This window comes from Ananas comosus, unplaced genomic scaffold (assembly GCF_001540865.1).
Source record: "Ananas comosus cultivar F153 unplaced genomic scaffold, ASM154086v1, whole genome shotgun sequence".
Classification (NCBI taxonomy): domain Eukaryota; kingdom Viridiplantae; phylum Streptophyta; class Magnoliopsida; order Poales; family Bromeliaceae; genus Ananas; species Ananas comosus.
This window is the reverse complement of record NW_017893368.1, coordinates 66,243-86,642: the sequence shown is the minus strand read 5'-3', so window position 1 is coordinate 86,642 and position 20,400 is coordinate 66,243. Positions and strand designations below refer to the sequence as shown.

At 45.0% G+C, this 20,400-nt stretch overlaps 2 long non-coding RNA genes across 8 annotated transcripts; both read right to left on the bottom strand.

Moving 5' to 3' along the window:
• Positions 1-3,742: 3,742 nt before the first annotated feature.
• Positions 3,743-6,971, bottom strand: LOC109705794. 7 transcript variants are annotated; one of them, XR_002214898.1, is made up of 9 exons: positions 6,927-6,971; positions 6,247-6,495; positions 6,051-6,162; positions 5,866-5,971; positions 5,714-5,787; positions 5,466-5,638; positions 5,307-5,373; positions 4,707-4,821; positions 3,743-3,955 (listed from the first exon to the last, which is right to left on the bottom strand). It is a non-coding gene; the product is annotated as an uncharacterized LOC109705794 (long non-coding RNA). The 7 variants fall into 7 exon arrangements; XR_002214904.1 differs by lacking the exon at positions 6,927-6,971 and having other exon boundaries at positions 5,714-5,784; positions 6,247-6,433; XR_002214901.1 differs by lacking the exon at positions 6,927-6,971 and having other exon boundaries at positions 5,714-5,781; positions 6,247-6,433.
• A 42-nt stretch (positions 6,972-7,013) lies between these two features.
• On the bottom strand, positions 7,014-8,503 carry LOC109705796. Its single transcript, XR_002214905.1, has 4 exons — positions 8,432-8,503; positions 8,266-8,333; positions 8,086-8,150; positions 7,014-7,052 (listed from the first exon to the last, which is right to left on the bottom strand). It is a non-coding gene; the product is annotated as an uncharacterized LOC109705796 (long non-coding RNA).
• Positions 8,504-20,400: the final 11,897 nt, after the last annotated feature.

Sequence of the window (20,400 nt, the reverse complement as noted above, 5' to 3'; positions counted from 1 at the left end):
AAACCTAAGTAGAAAGGAGGTCAAATCCAAAGAGAGGCGAGGAGCTTCTCTTATCTTGTCTCCACTGATCTCAGCACAGGGGGGATCCCTAAGGGGCGTGGGTGGTAATATAGAAGGCCATAATCGCAAAAACCCCCCTGCAGTTCAAACTGCTCAAAATCTACCACTGCGTACCGGTACACAGGCCTGCGTACCGGTACACCTCCCACGAAAACGCCAAACCCGAGCCTCGGGTTGGCTCAAAACTGCCTGTGTACCGGTACACCATCGGCCCCGTACCGGTACAGCCATCAACCTGTACCTGTACACGGCCTGCTGAAGGCTACCCGAGAGCTGACCAAAAATCCGACTTTTCAAATTTTGGTGCAAAGTTTCAAACCTCAATTCTCGGGGCTCGAACCATAGGTCGGAACACTATACACGACCCTCCACGAAGTGTGGAAAAGTTCGGAACACAAATCAAACACTCGAACCTCACTATTTGCAACGGTTCAGTGTGCTACAGGTTAATTAGGGTTCATAGTAGATGCCCTAGGGATGTTTGGAATGGTTTAGTAATGGTATTAGAATGTGTCACGCCCAGGTACCAGCGGAAGCATATCCGGTACGTGCACAGACCCGCCATACACCTGCAGTATATAAGGCGTCTACGAGAAACAAGTCGATAGGAAGAACATAGAAAAATCCTATCCTGATATCAGAGCAAAGTATAAGTCCATAATTATCAACAAAGGAACAAAGAGTAACCAATCCAAAAATTTCACATAATAGAGAAGAAGTATAAAACTATAACATCTGGATCCAAAACTCATATACATCACAGGGTACACAAAACATCTGTACAATGGTAGTCTCTCTATATGTCACGTCCCGTTATCGCCAATTTGGTCGATCCGTGCCCGTACACAGACGCCGAACGGACAGAGCCTCCTCTGTCCGCCCAAGGCTTAACAACAACGAGTACATGTATAAAGAAATAAACAATTCCCAGGATAACATTTCAATATACATGTCACGCCCCGGGACCGATGCCAATTTGGCCCGACCCGAGCACGTCAAACAGACGCCGAACGGACAGAGTTTCCCCTATCCGCCCAAGGCTCATCACATGTACATTTTCATCAATAGAGAAAAGCACTAGCGGAAACATACACAAACGGCTTACACGAGGGTAAGCAATAGCCATTAGTGAAAGAAAAAGGAAACGAAACATTCACAAGCAATATGATTCATTTTAGATCATATACATTGTATCTATCCAACTTGAACATCCAAAATCTTTACATTCTTTCATCATTTCTTTTACATCACATTTACCTCAAAATGAACATTACATTCTTTTCTTTACTTTGCTTTATACATCAACATCTTAAATCATCAAATACAAAAGATGATAAAAGAGGGGTAAACTACTAACAAAATGTAACCCAACTCCGGTGGCCTCTGACTACGGTGCGATACCTTTACCGCGGTCGCTTGCCGGCTCGCTCGGTCCCGGCTCTGTGGAAATAGTGGGGTGAGAACTACAACAAAGTTCCCAGTGGGTTCGGCCTCAACATCACCGACTTTCCCACTAGGACTAACTCAGGCATAATAGAAGAAATAGGCTGTAAATAGTAACCAAACTATACTCAATGCTAATATGCCTGAACAAATAGCAGGAAATATGCTCAACATTAACAAATGCAGGTTATGCATGTTCTTTAGTTCTTTGCACTTTACACTTTGTTCTTTGCTCTTTGTTCTTTATTCTTTACTCTTTAATCATTAAGGCTAACCCGGGGGTTTCGCCACATTAACTTGCTTCACATTAAGTCCATCATCGCAGGAACTCACCAGCTAGGACCGTCCTTACGGGTTTACTCCAACCCGGATGCATAACTCCGGAGCGCATCGCCCGAGGGGGAGCGACCACCCTCGAGCACGGAACTCATAGCAAGTATAATCATATCCTTAACTCAAAGGATTATAAGTTCAATCTTGACTTTACACTAGCTCTAGTGTTCTTTTCATCACTTTATGTTGCAAGCTCATGCAATCACATTCTTTACATTTTCATTACTCTTGCTAACTCTAGCATTCTTTTTCTTTACTTTTCTTGTTCTTATTGCCCCACTTTACTTTAACTTTACACATTGTCAGTATCATCATTCTTTACATCACTTTAGTTCTTTGCATCACACTAACTCTAGTGTCATTTCACATTAGCTTTATCGAATGCCACTCGATCTATGTCATTGTGTCACTCTGTTCTTTTGCTCACTTTGGGTGCTCACATTTTCTCTCATGCATACATCTAGGGTTTCGACATTATTAGGTTCTCAACCATCTCATTATGCAAGTTGTGCTCACAATCATGCAATCATCACATTTCATCATTACTTTACCCTAATATGCATGCAACAATATAAATACATATGCTCAAGGAATGACACATTAGGAATAGAGAGAATTTCAATGAGTTTGAGAAGCACCACCCACCTTGTAGGTCTCTTTAGGTGCTTCGACGATTTTCTTGGGATTTTTAATCGCCCGGTTCACTACTTGCGACAAAACGAACCCCTATTAGGCCATTTTGCCCATAACTTTTCATCGGCTTTTCGTAACGTTAATCCGAGCGCACCAACGCGTCGGAAATACCCCCAATTAGGTTTTTAGAGGGTCAATCGCACTTAGAAACCCTCATGAGCAAAAGCCCCAATTTGGTGCCCTAGCTCCAATGCACATACAAAACCTAGGGTTTGATCTCATTGGGAAGTAAAAGTAGCTTCATTATACTCTAAATAGTCCATTAGAACCATTCTTAGCCTTTCCAAAACCCTAGTTTGGATTCACCATGAGAGGTGGTCCAAGCTCACCTCTATAGCAAACCAAGGTTTTGATCTCTAAAGAAGCAAAAGAAAAGCTTCTAATACTCCAAAAGCTCCATAAAAACCATTTCTAGGTTTATTCAAACCCATTTCTAGGGTTTTAGCATGATTAGGGTTGAAGCTTACCTAAAAGCTTTCCCTAATTTGTACTAGAGAGGAAGAAGATGAAGCCTCTTTGCTCCAAAAACATCTTCTTCACCTTCTTCTCCTTCTTTTCCTTCCTTTCTTTCCTTCTTCTTCTTCTCCTTTGCCTTCTAGAGAGAGAGAGGGAGAGAAGAGAGTGTTTGAGAGGGTGGGAATGAGAGAAAATCTCATTAACCCTCAATACATAGCTATTGGGTTGCAAAATTGCAGCTAAACCCCTCAACTTTCACTTTAATACACTGCCCGAACTGGGCATTCCGCGCAGGCAGAGACCGGTCTCCCCGAGCAGGGACCGGTTCCGAACGTTGTCCCAGCGCAGCCAGAGCTGCTGCGCGCAGTGCAACCGGTCTCTCCTTATGGGACCGGTCTCTGGGGGACCGGTCTCTCAGGCAGAGACCGGTTCCCGAGAGCTGATCTTCCAGGACTTAGCCGATTTTTCGGCTGTCTCATTTCATACGCGTTCGGGGACCGGTCTCTCCCTTCAGGGACCGGTCCCCGAGAGCTGAAAATCTGCAGCTTTGCAGAATTTAATTCTTTAGCTCTCGAAAACCTTCCACAACTCACTTTTAATCATTTTAACACCTTCGGACTTTTCGAAGTGTTCCATCCTCGCACTTTGGTCAATTTGACTAAAGTTCGACATTTTATTTTTCGAATTTTCGGTATATTATAATACATGGCTTGCACGAGGGCAAGCAACAATCACAAGTGATAGTACGCTAGCTATACTGAAATTCACTGTAATTTAAAACTTTTAAACTGAATATACATAACTGAAACATTTAGTTATTTACATGCTCTTTATACACTCATTTACAAGTTTCTGTACATCAAAATGTGTAACATGAAAACCAAAATGGTAAACTGCTATACTCTGGTGTCAACTAGCTAAGCTGCGGGGCTCTTGCAACGATCTTCGGCCACACCGCTTGCACTGGAACCTGTATGGTTAGTGGTGTGAGAACTACTGAAAGTTCCCAGTGGGTTCGGCCGCCGACCTCGCCGACTCACCCACTAGGTCTATTCAGGCATATGTAGGCAAAAGAAGTAACAGATAGTAACCAACTATAACATGTGACTACTACAATGCCTGTGCAAAGCTGAAAGAACGATATATATATGAAAACTGTAAATATGCATGCATGCTGTAATGTACCAATACTCAATCAATCTAGCTAATCATTTGGTTAACTGTAACTCACCAACTCAATCCCTGGCGGGCCCTAAGCTGCCTCCCGACGGGACCGTCTGCTAGACAGATACTTTAGTCCAAGGCAAATACTTTAGCCCATCAAGTGACCACTCCGGAGTGCACTGCTTGGGTGGAGCGACCACTACCAAGCTCAAAACAGACTATGTGAGTATGATCTGATCCTCCTTTAGAGGATTCAACAACAAACAATGTCACACTTTAACTCTAACTAGCTCTTTATGCTAGTTGCAATTTCATTTTTCGATGCTAACCAAATCTCTAGTTAGAATGTCACCAAGTTCACTATTGTTATAGTCCATACATTCATAGGGTTCTATGTTCACATTCTAAGGTTCACAATTCTCACTATTGATAGGAATTCACACTTTCATTTGCACAATGCCAAATACCCTATAATGCATGACTATAAATATAAATATGCTCAATGAATTATCATAGACATAAAAGGTGATTCAAAGACTTCGGATAGCACCACCCACATGTAGTGGTGTCAATAACTAAGATCAATGTCTCGGTATGCGTCGACAACTATCTCTCGCGACCCAGCGCAAATAGAACTAGAACGGCCTCTACCGTAATTAGCGCGTCGTCGACCTGTCGAAATGTCAATTTAGACTTTTGGACAAGTTTACCTTTCATTTAAACAAATATGAAAGAGATTAAACTTGAGTCATATCTCATATTTTACAAGTTAGCATTTCAAGTCAAATTATCAATGTATGTGTACATTAGTGTTCATGTATACAAATCAGCCCAATGCTGATTTCATCAAGCTGAAATCTAGTCTTATGCTGAATTTTCAGCAATTCACCTCTTCTTTGAGCAATTATAATAAGTACAAGACCATTAATTCTGATGCTCAGATTTTGCTAGAGCAACTAATCACCTTTTATTCTTGCTTTACTACAGAGTTAGTTCTTTTCTCTCTCAGCCTTAATATCAAGTCTTTAATGCTGATTTCAGCATTTAACTTCATAGTTTCCAGCATTAATTCAAATGCTAACCTCAACTATAGCTACTTAAAATCAGTCTCAATGTAGCTAACACACTACTTGATTCAGGAATAAACATCAATTTACCTCACTAGCTGTACCAATGCTCAAGAGTTCTTTCTCTTAGCTGGTTCCCTGCTCAATAGCCCCAAATCTGAAATTTTTCAGCAATAAGACTCAATCCGACCCATTCTAAAGCAACTAAATAGATTGTAATTAGTTACTAAACAGCAGGAATTAATTTACCTAAACTTTGGTCAGCTCAAGCTCCATTTTCTCCCTGAAATTCCTGCTGGTCATCAATTCGGCCAAGCATCCAGGATTTTTATCAAGTTGACTTCAGCACCAACTTGATTTCAGCTTACAATGGATTCTGCATCATGATTTCAGCACCACACTCTCTTTTCCTTTTTCAATTCCTGCATACATGTGGACTATTAATAGGCTTCTTACACGTAATTATAATTGTCCTAACCGGGCAGCAAGTCTTCTACCTTATCTTCCCAATTTCCTTTAGCTGAAATCCCAATTTGATAACTTCAATCTGCTCGAAGTTCCAATTCTGCTACTTCTAACAGCAAACATCCATATAGGTAACTTCCCATAACAATTAGTTAATTAGGAACCCATAGTAGTTAATTTTTACCTTACTTAAAGTATTCTCCTAGCTAGCTCTCTGGTCCACTCACCCGAGATGTCGACTCGGCAACTCCAAACATCAAGGCTGCCATTAATTCTCTTAATTACAAGTCCTGGCAGCAATCAAATATTACTCTTAACTTCTCTTTAAGGTAAGAACTTAATTTACAATAAGCTACTAATCAATCTTACCTTAACTGAGTATTCCTTCAATTTGTTTTCAGCTTTAGCCATCAGAATTTTACATCAAAGCTTTCCTCAGCTGCAGTCCTAATTCAGTAGCTCCACAAGTCCCAACTTCAGTCTGAATTTCAGCAACAAGAATTCCTCTTTATAAGTCATCTCTAAAGCAATTAATTGTTATTATCAATGATAAAATCCACCTTACCTAATTGGATGCTGAACCAATTTACACAGCAACTCCTATCAGCCGGAATTCAGCTCAGTTTAGGCCTTCCTCCTCAGCCCGCAGGCCTCCAGGATGCCAACCTCCAAGTTTGCTGCTTCAATTCCAGAAGTAAAGATACTCCCCTTTATTTGCTTTCTCTCTCTCTCTCTCTCTCTCTCTCTCAAATACCAAGAAATCACTTAGCACAACAGCTCCCTTAACTCCCTTTGCTTCAGCCTACCTCTAGGGCTGAGAGAAAAGAAAAAAAAAAGAGTTAAATGAAGTCAAGCTAATGAAGGGATAAGAATAAGAATCAAGGAGAGAGAGAGGAGTTCTGGCGCCTAGACAGGTGTAATCCACCAGGGTCAAGATGATAAAGTTGAAATTTTGCACTTAAACCCCTTAAATCTCAGAAATTGCATTTCAGTCCAGGCATTTCTGTGCTGTGTACACACTTCGAGCTCCTCTTGGCAGCAGCCAGCAGTAGCAGCTCACATGTCCCATTCTCATTTCTTCTTCATTCCAAATTCATTCTAATTCCATCTAAATTCATCCAGAACATGCCAATGGCTGTTCTTAAATTACTAATTAAATTTAGAATTACCTAATTTCCATTTTCTTTTGCATCATTGTGATCAATTTGATCGCAATTAGCCCGAGATAAGCTTTCAAGGCATTACACTATATACTGGACATCACCCTCGGCCGTAGCCCGAGTAGCAAGGTGATCGACTAACACGCTCCTAGCAATGTCTTGCTAGACGCGACTCCCTTGCCACGATCCCTAGCCTCTCCTGTAGATGGCTCTGTAAAAACAACCATAAAAAGGGTGTGAGAACTATTAACAATAGTTCCCAGTAGATAAGCCGCCAGCCTTGGCGAATTACACCATTAGGCTCATGATGTACTAAGTGAAAGTAAAAGCGATAATTGCATGATATATATATATGCAATGCTACCAGGTAATAGGCATGTGATCAACATGTAATCATGATTTCTGCAATAATGAATCAACTGAATAATAGAAGCATAGCAACTACTATAAACATGAACATAAACATGGATGTGTAAGTAAATACTGTACACTATAACTGATGAGCATTTATTACTGTCATTGTCGTTTAGTACTTTCATTTCCTTCATAAGGATCTACTCAAGGTAGTCCAGCTTGACCGCGCCTAATGGCCCCGTGGTAGTATACACTCCCCACGGCAATCCACTTCGGCACCCAATCCTGCACGGGCGAGCAACTCTCGCGTAGGCCAACTCCGGAGCGCCGCCTTATAGGGAGCGACCCTCACAAGCATGTGCGAATAAGCACGATGGCATGGAAGCAAAGTTCATAGTTCAACATGTCTTAATCCTCACGATTTAACTTGTAATGTTCTCACTCTCGATCCTTTGATCGAAATTTCAATATAACAAATATTGACAATAGATAGTATCCACTAGATTAATAAACATGTGAGAGTAATGCTAATTTACATATGGCATTAGAAACTTTTCCACTATCATGGCACTATCATTGTAGTCACAAAGCATGTCATGGTTCTATACTTTATAATCATTAAAGTCATAAGAATGTCATTGTTCTCTAGTTTCTAGGAACATGATAACTTGTCCATTAGTCATTCAACTGAATTAAACATGAACATAAAGACTTGTATGCATGAATGTTCTCTACTTCATAGAGATCTCAATTCAATTATGTATCGACACTATAGTATAGTGATTAGTCTCAAGTCCTATATCAACCACAAAAGCACATAACTATACCAATTCTATAGTGACATATAGAACATAGGGGAGCTTCACATGCTCTGGTTAGGTCAAACCTACCTATTACTAGGCTCAAATCAGTCCACAAGAGTCCTGAAATTCAGCTCAATCAAGCCTCAGCCCTGCTGAAAAAAATGCATCAAAACCGTATCAAACATATATCCGAAATGTCCAATTTCGGTACACTTGCACTTAATACGAAGTAGTAACTTAAATCCCTGTTCTGGGCCAGCTTAATACCTCAAGTTAAGCCTCCAAGAGCCCTCACAGGTCAGCTAAAGATAATCCAAGGCTTGATCGCGCTCTCGCTGCGGACAACATAAAAGTGGCATCAAAATCATCAAATACTAATAAATATAGCCAGCGTCTTGCAAAAATCAGTTTTCTAACAGGAATTTCTACTTACCCTTGGTTAAAATATCCTCCAAACCAACTTCTAAGAGCCCAGGTTCAGCTCAAAGTGGTTCAAGAACCTGCTGCGAAGAGGGCATTCCAAACTGCGTTGAGTTACTCAAGTAGATTGCAAATAGCTTCAAAATAGCTTCATAATAACTAATTACCTTAGTCCATCCTTAAAGCAACTTTTCACTGATAATTCACAGCCAAAATAACTCCTCTTTACTGCTGAAAACAGCCTCTACATCAATTGGAAGCAAGGAAATCCAATCGACTCAAAATCCGATACGAAACCACAATCAAGAGAGAAGTTAAGCTAATTACCTCTCCAAAGCTGAGAGTCACCTGTGAGACCCCAGATAGTCCTATATATGAGATATAATAGGGCTAAACTCTTAACCTGGCTTAAACATTTTGGGTGGTGGCTAGACCCAAGAGGTTAAGAGAGTTAAGCGTGCTAGGACGGGAGTAGTCCTAGGATGGGTGACCCCCTGGGAAGTTGGGGCGTCACAGATGGTATCAGAGCCCAATTACCAGCCGGGTGACCCCCTGGGAAGTCGGGGCGTCACAGATGGTATCAGAGCCAATTACCAGCCGGAAGTGTGAGATAAGTCTCGGCTGAGCCAGGGCCTGGATGACGGGCTAACGAGATGAGTCTTACATCGCCTGGTATTTGTGAGTCTGAGCCTGACGAGGACGTCAGGGCTTAAAAAAGAGGGGAGATTGTGAGACCCCAGATAGTCCTATATATGAGATATAATAGGGCTAAACTCTTAACCCGGCTTAAGCATTTTGGGTGGTGGCTAGACCCAAGAGGTTAAGAGAGTTAAGCGTGCTAGGACGGGAGTAGTCCTAGGATGGGTGACCCCCTGGGAAGTCGGGGCGTCACAGATGGTATCAGAGCCAATTACCAGCCGGAAGTGTGAGATGAGTCTCGGCTGAGCCAGGGTCGGGATGATGGGTTAGCGAGACAAGTCTCACATTGCCTGGTACTTGTGATCTGAGCCTGACGAGGGATCTGAGCCTGACGAGGACGTCAGGGCTAAAAAAGAGGGGAGATTGTGAGACCCCAGATAGTCCTATATATGAGATATAATAGGGCTAAACTCTTAACCCGGCTTAAGCATTTTGGGTGGTGGCTAGACCCAAGAGGTTAAGAGAGTTAAGCGTGCTAGGACGGGAGTAGTCATAGGATGGGTGACCCCCTGGGAAGTCGGGGCATCACATCACCTTTCCCTGGTGAGAACCTCACAAAAAACTCAGTAAAAATACTTCTCCCCATAACCCAAAGACCTCCCTTGCGTTTCCAAACAAGCGAGCAACGAACGCGGCACGAAATAAGCTCGATTCGGCGATCTCCAATCGAAGAGAGAGAAACCCTAGAGAGAGAAAGTGGAGGAGGTGAAGAAACCCTTCTCTGAGCTCTAACAGCATCTACAAGGGTCCAGGAGTCGTGCTGGAGGGTTATGGATAGGGATGAGCTGTGAAATTACCAAAATAGCCTTGCTGCTACGTTTTGCCATTGTGTATCGGTACACAATGATGGCTGTACCGGTACACCAAGCAGAAAAATGCTAATTTCGCCAAATCAATGCACTTTCTTACTTTTGGCCCTCCAATCATTCTCTAACTTGTCCAAAAACATGTCCAAGCCTTTTAGAACATGTAGGATAGTTCCACATATCATTCCACACACTCGAACTTCGTCATATGCAAAAGTTCAATGTATTACATTGCTTCCTAGTTGATTCTAAGCTAGCTTTTGCTTAGAGATAAGATCAATCTAAGAGAAATTCTATTATGGCATTGTTAGTGCATGGATTTTGGGGTTTTTTCCCTAGGGTGTTTTCGAGGTAAATTGACCTCTTGGAAACCAAATTAGAGGTATTCCCGATGCGTGGGACAACTCCGTTTAACGTTACGAAAAGGTTAAGTAAGAGATCTTGTATATAGGGCCTAATTTGACTTTTTTTTGGGTTTAGGTCGCGGGAGAGGCGTCCTAAAATCACGAGAGTCGAACTACAACCCTTCTACACTATTTGAGGTGGGGGGTGCACACCGGAATCATCGGATTCCCCTTATGTCTATTTCTCCTTTTTGTTGAGCATATTGATGTATAGTCATTCATGCATAGTAGGGTTAAATTACATGTGAACCTTGGTTTGATTTCATTTACATGCTTCTAACGTAGTGGAATATAGAGAATGATAGAACCATAATGGACATGTATGGTAGAACCCTAAAGTTGTATGAATGTGAGACTTGGACTTGGACAATAGTAAATAAAGGTGACATTGACAATAGAGACAAGATTGGCATTGAGAAATTGGTTGTTAAACATAGTTTAACCATAGTGGCAGTGTGACAAGTATGACTTGGAAAGTAGCATGAACAAATAGGTAGAAACCTATTATGACAATGGCATTGTGACTAGTGGCTATGTATCCTCAAGTTGAGGATTGGATCGATACTCACGGTAAGTCTTGGCTCGAGGGAGGTAGCTCCCCCTCAAGCGGTGCGCTCCGGAGTTGGTCACCACTCGGCGTGGTAAAGTCCCCCCAGAGGACGGTCCCTAGGGTGGTTCGAGTCTCCCGTTATTAAGAAATTTTGGGTTGTGAGTTATTAGGGTTAACAAGGTTAATCGGCAAGAATGGATAAAAGCCAAAGTAAAGTTATGGAACAAGCCTGCATGCATGAGCATTCTATTTCTGATTATATCCACTGACAGTTTTTCTTGCAGGCATAGTATTAGCATTAGTATGGTTACTATTTCTTTTTCTTTGAAATACTTATGCCTGAATTAGACCTAGTGGGTAAGTCGGCGAGGTCGGTTGCCGAACCCACTGGGAACTTCATTATAGTTCTCGCACCACTAACCCTACAGGTCCGAACGGTGGCAGAGGACCGTGGCAAGGGTATTGCGCCATAGCTAGTGGCCACCGGGACTTATACATTTTTAGTCATTCCTTTTGTACACGTATCAACTTTTCTTTGTTGATTTAGAGAAATGTAAAATTGTAAACAATCATGTGTTTTGGTAGAATGATTAAGTTGTATGAGAATTATGGTTGAATGGAAAAAGATGTAATAGTTTTAGTTCAATTGTATTTGGTTTAAATCTAATCAAATATCATATATGGTTGTATGTTTTAGTATAGAGCTTTCGCTTCCGTTGTTGCTTGCCCTCGTGCAAGCCTTGTATAATTGCAGATTACTTTGGTTGATTGCTTAATTATGAACCTTGGGCGGACAAGGGAGATGCTGTCCGTTCGGCGTCTGTTGATGTCAGCCGAACCCGACCAAATTGGCGGGGATTGGGACGTGATAGATATAATGGTATCAAAGCAATAGAAGAAAGCAAAAGTCTAGGATGGACTTAAGAAACCTAGGATTGGAGACCTTAGGGACTTAGGAAACGTTTAACGTGAACTTGGTACTTGCGAAAGCTAGTTGATTGGGTTAATGATGGTACTTCTCTAAAAGAAATTAGAGATGAATTCAAGTGCTTAATTATTTTCTACTTAAGGGATTTTGTGGGGCGGCCGACCACGTAACACCGAGAGTTGAAAATAATTATGCTTAATTGCTTCCGCTTAATTGGGTAGATGATTGGAACATGTGAGAGTCACGTGTGTTGAGTACTAATGCGTGTGATACGTTTCAGGAACAATGTCCCCGAGACGCTACACGCGTAGAGCCGCTTCGGCACTGCCTGATGAAGTGCCCGAGCAGACGGGATCGGATGAAGTGCACGAGTTGCGAGCCCAAGTAGCAGCATTGGCCGGGGCTATGCGGCTACATGGGGAGCAAATTGGACAACTCCACGAGATGATGGCGCGATAGGCGGCGGCGGCGGCATCTGTGCCGAGGGATCCGCCCGCACCTGTTGCTCCTGTAGCACCACCTCCTGCGGTGGCAGCGGCACCAGTGACGGCTATTCCTCCGACGGCATCGGGTTCATCGGCCCCTATTCCCGATGTACTTAAGGCCGAGCAGAAGCGATCGTTGGTGGCGCTGATGGCATTCAAGAGATTCAACCCTCCGACCTTCAACGGCGATGTAAAGGATCCGTGGGTGACGGAGAGTTGGCTAGCCACCATGGAGGCCTTGTTCGAAGATGTCTACACCCTCGAGAAGGATAAGGTTCACCTTGCGGCTCACTGTTTCGATGGGTCGGCGAGATTATGGTGGGCACAAGAGAAAAAGAATCACTCGCTGGATTCCGCTTCCGTTACTTGGGAGGCATTTCGGGAGATGTTATTGATGGAGTATTTTTCCGAGAGCGACAAAAGAAATATCAAGGAAGATTTCCGCAAGTTGAGGCAAGGTAGCCGAACGGTGCGGGAGTACGAAAGGGAGTTCACACACAAGATCAATTGCGTGCCGGGCTTGGTTCATGGTGATAAGGATCGAGCGGAGATTTTCGAGCGTGGGTTGCGACCCGAGATATTCAAGGTTATTCATGCATTCCGCTTGAAGACCTACGAGGAGGTACTTGACCGCACGCTTTGGGTGGAACACGGTAATGCTATTACGCGAGAGGAGCGCGAGGCTTTCGAGAAGGACAAAGAAAGGGATAAGTCTAAAAAGCAGGCATCTAGTGGATCCGCGGGGCAGTCGAGTTCAAAGCGACCCTCTCGACCCTAGCGATCACAGTGGCGGGGAGGTAGGAGCCAGACTACCTACCCGTGCGTGATATGCGGCGGAGATCATAGAGTCGCTACTTGCCCACAGCGGGAGGGGCGATGTTTTCGATGTGGCCAACCGGGGCACATGAGCCGAGAGTGCCCGAGCGGCGCATCACCTACTCCATCATCAGCTTCGGTTCTGTCACGCCCCGGGACCGGCGGAGGCCCTCCCGGTAGCGTGCCCAGACCCGCCATATGTCTACACATATAAGGCGTCTACAATAAAAGCGGAAGTAAAGCAAGAGATAGAACAAATAAAGAAGTAAAATAACTAGCAACTAATGATATCAGAGCGAGTAAAGTTCTATCATCTACACCAAAGTAAAGAGATAAAGCTAGACGATAAAAGAAACCATAAGTAGTACACTATCAGTCTCAAAAGTACAAAAATGGTGGTCTCTAATACACTGGTAAAACTCTCAACCTCTCACAAAATAAAATAACGAGAGGTAGACCACCTATCGAATCGCCCTCGAAGGAAGCTAGCTCGAAGCAACTCCCTTCCCACGGTCCCTAGCCTCTCCCGGCGTGGAAGGCTCTGAAAGAAAACATAAAACACAGGGCGTGAGAACTATAATTTATAGTTCCCAGTGGGCAATTACTGACCTCAGCTCAATGCACCACTAGGCCCCAAAAGAAAAGGGTAAGACAGAGAAGAGCAATAGTAATGAATAAATTGCATTTATGAAAACATAATTAGAAATGCTGAGATGTTACATTGTGTCAAATATGATGTACACCTATTTTATGATGAACAAGTACGTCCCAACATAACCACAAGTAATAATCATTATTTGCTTTATGAAATTATGAAGATCATGCTTTATCATGGCAACAATGTATATATATGAATGCAATAAGCAACATCTCCTAGCATGCTACATATATGTATGTATATCCAAGTACCCCAAACTATGCTAGAAGTAAGTCTAAGTAATCCAACTACTATTCTCTATTAAGTAGTGATTATAATAAACTCAACACTGTGTCGATTTCCATTTCCAATTAAGGACCTACCAAAGGTGGTCCGGCTTGTGCCGCCTAAGTGCCTGTGGTAGCCCGACATCCCTACTCTTGGAATGTGTCTGTCCCACTCGACCCCGTAGGCTTCTCAATACCGCACGAGCGATCATAAGTCGCATAGGCTAACTCCGGAGTGCCGGCTTGTAGGGAGCGACCCTCACAAGCATGTGCGAATGAGCACAAATGGCAAGCAAGCGTAGTCCAAGTCTCAAGTATCCAATCCTCATGTCTCTAACATGGTATCATAACTAGCATCCCGAAGATCTAGTCTAAGTCACGATGTGAAGTTTCAACATTTGCTACGCCTAGTGCCCCTTGATGACACTTAGGCAATTTGATGTTCAACATGTTTTCCAAATCCCTCAATGGCCCTTTCCACTAGGTTCACACAAGTCCTGAGCTCAATGCCGCTTGATGACAATAGCTCTCTAATTCACATAGCTTCTAAATGGGAATCTTGTCAATTTTCATGTCACAAGTAAACTTAGGTTTAAATGCATGAATCCGAACTCATTTACACTATAGAAGCATAAAACCAAGTCTCATGAAGAATGCGAAATGCAACTATAGATCCCTCAAGCAGCTCTCTATTACATAGAGGTCCAAAATTTCATCATACATAACATATGCATTTTAAGCATTCTAAAAATCATAATAAATACATTTAGTATGAATATGCATGCTTTTCCATTTTACGGAACATATAAAACCATATATGAGAATTTCTCATATGTAGGCTAGGTCAAACCCACCGAACCGTCGCGTAGGGTCTCGATTCGCCGAACAAAGTTGTCCCCGAGTCTCAAATTACCCTAAAAGGATTGAGCGAAAAGATACACGGGCATTACGATCATCGCGTAATATTAAACTTTAACAAATTTAACAAAAGGCCAAAACTCACCCAATGTGTGGAAAATCTCTCTCAAGCTCCAAAATAGAGCTAAATCCCTTCCAATCCAAGCCTAAGGAAGGTTCTAATCCAAACAATCTAGCTCCAAAAGCCCTAGATGCAAAATGCCCAAATAAACCCTAAATTTCCATTTCTAGGGTTTGATCTACTACAAAGCATCAAAACCAAAATCTAGAGGAAGAGAATAAGCCACCAACCTCTTAGAAGCCTCCAACAAGTTTCTAAACCCTCAAGGTCCAAGAATCTCTCCTCCAACAAGATCCAAACCCAAGCTCCAATGGTGGAATAGCCTCCAAAACCCAAAAAGGAGCAAAAAGAGGTGATTAATCTCTAAAAACCCAAGCAAAATCAAGGAAAAGGAATGAGGAGGTATGGAGAGCTCCCTCACCTTTCTCCTTGCTGGTGCTAAGCTCAGGGAGAGCCCTAGGGGCGTGGGTGGCTATATAGAAGGCCACAATTGCGAAAAACCCCCTGCAGTTCAAACTGCTCAGAATCTGCACTGCGTACCGGTACACGGGCCCGCGTACCGGTACACCTTCTACGAAAACGCCCAGCCCGAGCCTCGGGTTGGCTGAGAAGCGGCCAAAGTCGATGGCTGTACCGGTACAGCCATCACTCCCGTACCGGTACACAGCTCTCTGAAGGCAACCCGAGAGCTAACCAAAAATCCGATTTTTCGGGTTTTCGTGCTCGGCTTAAACCTCACTTCTCGGGATGCGAGCCATAGGTCGGAACACTGTCGACGACCCACCAGAAAATCTGGAATTGCTCAGCACACAGCTCGAACACTCGAACCTCGCAATTTGCAAAGGTCCAGTGTGTTACATTCACCCCTCCTAAAAAGGAGTTTCGTCCGCGAAACTCAAAATAAGCAAAGTACCTCAAGTATCCATCTGAAAAAGATGGGGATAGCGCTCCCGCAGCGCGCTCTCTAACTCCCAAGTGGCCTCGCGCTCGTCGTGGTTGCTCCAAAGCACCTTCACGTAAGAAATTTCTCGTTCCCGCATCTTGTTCAACGCTCGCGAGCGCAAAATCTCAAGGGTGTGCTCCTACAAGCTTAGAGCCTCATACTCCATAGTGTAAGCATCCAACACATGAGCCGGTCGTGGATGTACTTCCGAAGGACCGATACATGGAATACATTGGTACAACCCGCGATGGTTGGCGTAGAGCTAAGTCGATAAACGCCACATTGAGGGGCCTACAGTCGCTCCAAATCATCTATATGGTCCAATATAAGTCGGGGGCTCAACTTACCCCGGATTCCAAATACTTCTAGATTCCTGGTCGCGAGACCTTCAAGAACACATGGTTCCATCTGAAACTCCAAATCCGTCGACTGCCTGTCACATTAAACTTCTCTGCCTAACTACTGGGCTGTCAACAATCGCCTCGAGCAACTGCGAAACCTTGTTCTCAGCTCATCAGGAGGGCCACATCGAGGGTCATAAACGCAATCTCTCGGCGCCGACTTCCACTCCAATGATAGTGGCGATCACACTTCCGTCCATAGAGTGCCTCGAACGGTGCCATCGTTGATGCTGCTTGATAACTGTTGTTATAAGCAAACTCTGCCATCGGTAGACTCGTGCGACCATAGCCCTCGCTGGAGAAATCACAGCAGGCCGAAGCATGTTCCTCGAGAGTCTGTATAGTACGCTCGACTGCCGCGTCCATCTGGTGTGGAAAGCAGTGCTGAAATCCAAGCGCGTACCCCAAAGCATCCTGTAAGCTGCTTTCCAAAAGTGGGAAACAACGGGATCATCGATCTGAGATGATAGAAGTAGGTACCGGGACCGTGCAAATGCACGAATCTCATGCAGGTATACCTGTGCGACGTCTCTCACGCATTCAAAGCTGTGTGGATAGGTATGGAAAATGTGACGACGATTCTTGTCAATGCTATACCACAATCACACCCAAATAGGCCGTGCATGCGGCCTGGAGCGAGGCAATCCCATCAGAAATCATCGGTGATCTTCTTTCCGCGACATTCCACGACTAGAACGTAGGCTCTGCCAAACTTTCCCACGCAGGAACTCGAGTGACCTCAGGCCTTCACGTGTTGGCAAGTTAAGCCATGCAACAAACTCACCAACATCTTTTCATCCCGGGCCACAGTAAAGTAACTCAAATCCTTGTACATCTTTGTGCCCCCCGTGTGTACGTGCTTCGGTGTGGGCTTCCTGAAGAATGTCTTCCTTATGCCCAAACCGCCGGTACACAAAGTCGTCCGCGGAAACGCATCAATCTATCACCGTCTAAAGTGAAGTCGCCGGTGCAACCCATCACAATTTAGCTTGGATCTTTTGCAACTCCGAGTCGGAAGCTTGCTTTTCTTAATCCTTTCAAAAGTGTAGGTTGCACCACCAAAAGTCATCAGTCCTCAACGGTGTATCAGGACCACCACCTCCAACTCCAACCGCTTCATCTGCTCGATACGGCGGTTGAGTAACCACAAGCATTGCTAAGTCTTCCGTCGATTTACGTATAGCGCATCCGCCACCACGTAGCCTTGCCCGGTGGTAAAGTATCGTCACTATATCCTTGAGTAGCTCCAACCATCTGCTGCGCTCAAGTTTAACTCCTTCTGAGTGAAAAATACTTTTAAGCTTTTGTGATCCGTATATACTTCACAACCGCTCGCCATAAAGTAGTGGCGCCATAGCTTCAAGGCAAGATACAGGCCGCCAACTCCAAGTCGTGGTAGGATAGTTCCTCTCATAATCCTTGCAATTGGCGAGAAGGCATACGCGATCACTTTCCCGTCCTGCATTAAGACACAGCCCGACCATTTAGGAAGCATCACATTAAATCACATACACTGCTCCAGCAGTCGGCAAGGTAAGGATCGGGGCCGTCGTCAATCGCTGCTTCAACTCTTGGAAGCTCCTTTCACACCGCATCATCCCAAATAAACTTGGTGCCCTTATGCGTGAGTCTCTGAGGGGTAGATAACTTCGCAATCCCTCGACAAACCGTCGGTAGTAGCCGGCCAATCCAATGAAGCTCCGTATCTCGTCACGCTCGTCGGCCTCGGCCAATCCTTGATAGCTTCAATTTTTCTCGGGTCCACGGCTATGCCTGATCCAGAAATCACATGGCCCAAAACGCCACTCCTCTAAGCAAAATTCACACTTTTTCAACTTGCATAGAGCTCTTTTCTCGAAGCACTTGAAGTACAAGTCTCAAGTGCTCCTCGTGATCCGCGTCACTCGGGAATACACTAAGATGTCGTCGATAAACACCACGACAAACCTGTCTAAATAAGGCTTAAACACAGGCTCGTTCATTAAATCCATAAAGGGCTGCCGGGGCATTAGTAAGCCCAAACGGCATAACGGTAAACTCATAATGTCCATACCGTGTTCTAAAAGCCGTCTTCGCCAATCCTCAGGTCTGATCCTCAACTGGTGATATCCCGACTGCAAGTCAATCTTGGAATATACACAAGATCCCTGAAGCTGATCAAGTAGATCATCAATCCTCGGTAATGGATACTTGTTCTTGATCGTGAACTTTATTAAGTCACGATAGTCCACGCACAACGAAGTTATCCATCCTTCTCTTCACAAATAGGACGGTGCTCCCCAAGGTGACACACTATCGGTCGCACAAAACCCTTATCCAGAAGATCCGCAACTGTGCCTTCAGCTCCTTCAACTCTGCTGGTGCCATCCTATAGGGCGCTCTTTGAGAATTGGAGTAGTCGGCCGGAACGAGATCTACACAAACTCAATCTCCCTATCAGGAGGCATAACCTGGAAGCTCTGCTGGAAACACATCTCCAAATCCCGCACTACGGGATATCCTCAATCCTAGGGGCGTCACCCTCGCCCGCAACACACAGTAGCCAAGTAGGCTACGGCAGCTCTACTAATCAACTGTCTAGCTCGAGAGGAGCTAATCGTCATCGCAAACAGCGAACTCTGGCATCCTCGATCACACAACCTCCGCCTGCCCTGGCTCCTCAAGTCACCGTTCGATCCTTACAATCGATAGTGGCGAAGTTACTTAGTCAACCAATCCATGCCACACACGAATCAAACTCCCCGGATTTATGCAAAGTCTAGCAAATCGACGGCATGATCCAATCTCCAACCCGAATAGGCTACTGGGGCAAAACTCCGAATGTCCAAAAGATGTCGGTAGCAACAACTCGGCCCGATGCAACAAGGATACAAGTGGGATGCATGCGCTCGGCAAACACCGATCAATGAAATGAATGCGATGCACGGTATCAAAAAATGCTCTAACTCGAATACCATGAAGTAAAATGATACTGCGACCACATTCTCAGCTGCGCTGCCTCTCAGTCTGGCCGCGTACATGCGCCCACTCGGGCCTGTCGGGAGCCCTCCGCCTGTCGCAGAACTGGCGGTCGTCCTACCTGGTGATGCGCAGAAGATGTCCCCTGGCTGAGACCTGGCGATGCGGGTGCGGATGCGCAGAGGCGCTGGCAATGGACTCCTCGGGCAGTCGCGACTGGAAGTGGCCCCTCCCTGGCCACAAAGAAGCACCTGCCCCGCTGCGTGTACACTGTCGTGGGTAATGAGGGCCACCACAGATCACGCAGGCGGGGGACCTGACGACGATCGGGTCCCTCGCTGACTAGACTGGCCGCGTCCTCGCGACTGACTCCTGCTCCTGGGATGACTCGGCGGCCTCGCGGAGTGCGTCTGACTCGCACCCTCAGCCGCGGTCTCTTCCCCTTCCCTTCCTCCAAGCTCTCGCGACGCTCCTGCAGATCCGCCGCTCCTGCCTCCACTATCAAAGCTCGATCCACAACCTCCCGATAAGTCTGAGGTTGGAAGACTGCACACCACCGAAGATGGAAGGCCGCAAACCGCGCTCAATAGAGATGCGGGCCTGTCCTCGTCGTCCCTCACAACAAACGGTATACAGTGTAGTATGCAGAGAAATTCCCTTTCGTACTCGCCACTGACCGCTCATCCTGGCGCAAGGCTGCGCAAATCCTGCTCCATCTTCCTCTTGACGCTGGTAGGAAAGTGGTGCGCCAGTAGAAGCTCCTTGAACCTCGTCCAAGTAATCGCTGCCAATCGGTGTTGGGGTTGTCCTGAATATCCAACCACCAACGATAGGCCTCGCCGTCACAGAAAGTGAGTGGCGAGCCAAACTCTGTCCCGCTCCTCCCAAAAGTGTCTCGAAAGAGCTTCTCCATGTGCATCAACCACTTTCTCCACAATTCCAGTGGTCGACGTTCTCACCATCCGAAAGTCCTCGGCTGCACCTCCTGAACTCACTGAGGCGCTTCATGAGTCTATCCCGCTCGGCTCCCCGCATCACGGGGAATGCTGCTCCCGGGCCGGTCTCTGAACTGGTTAATGCCGCAACTAC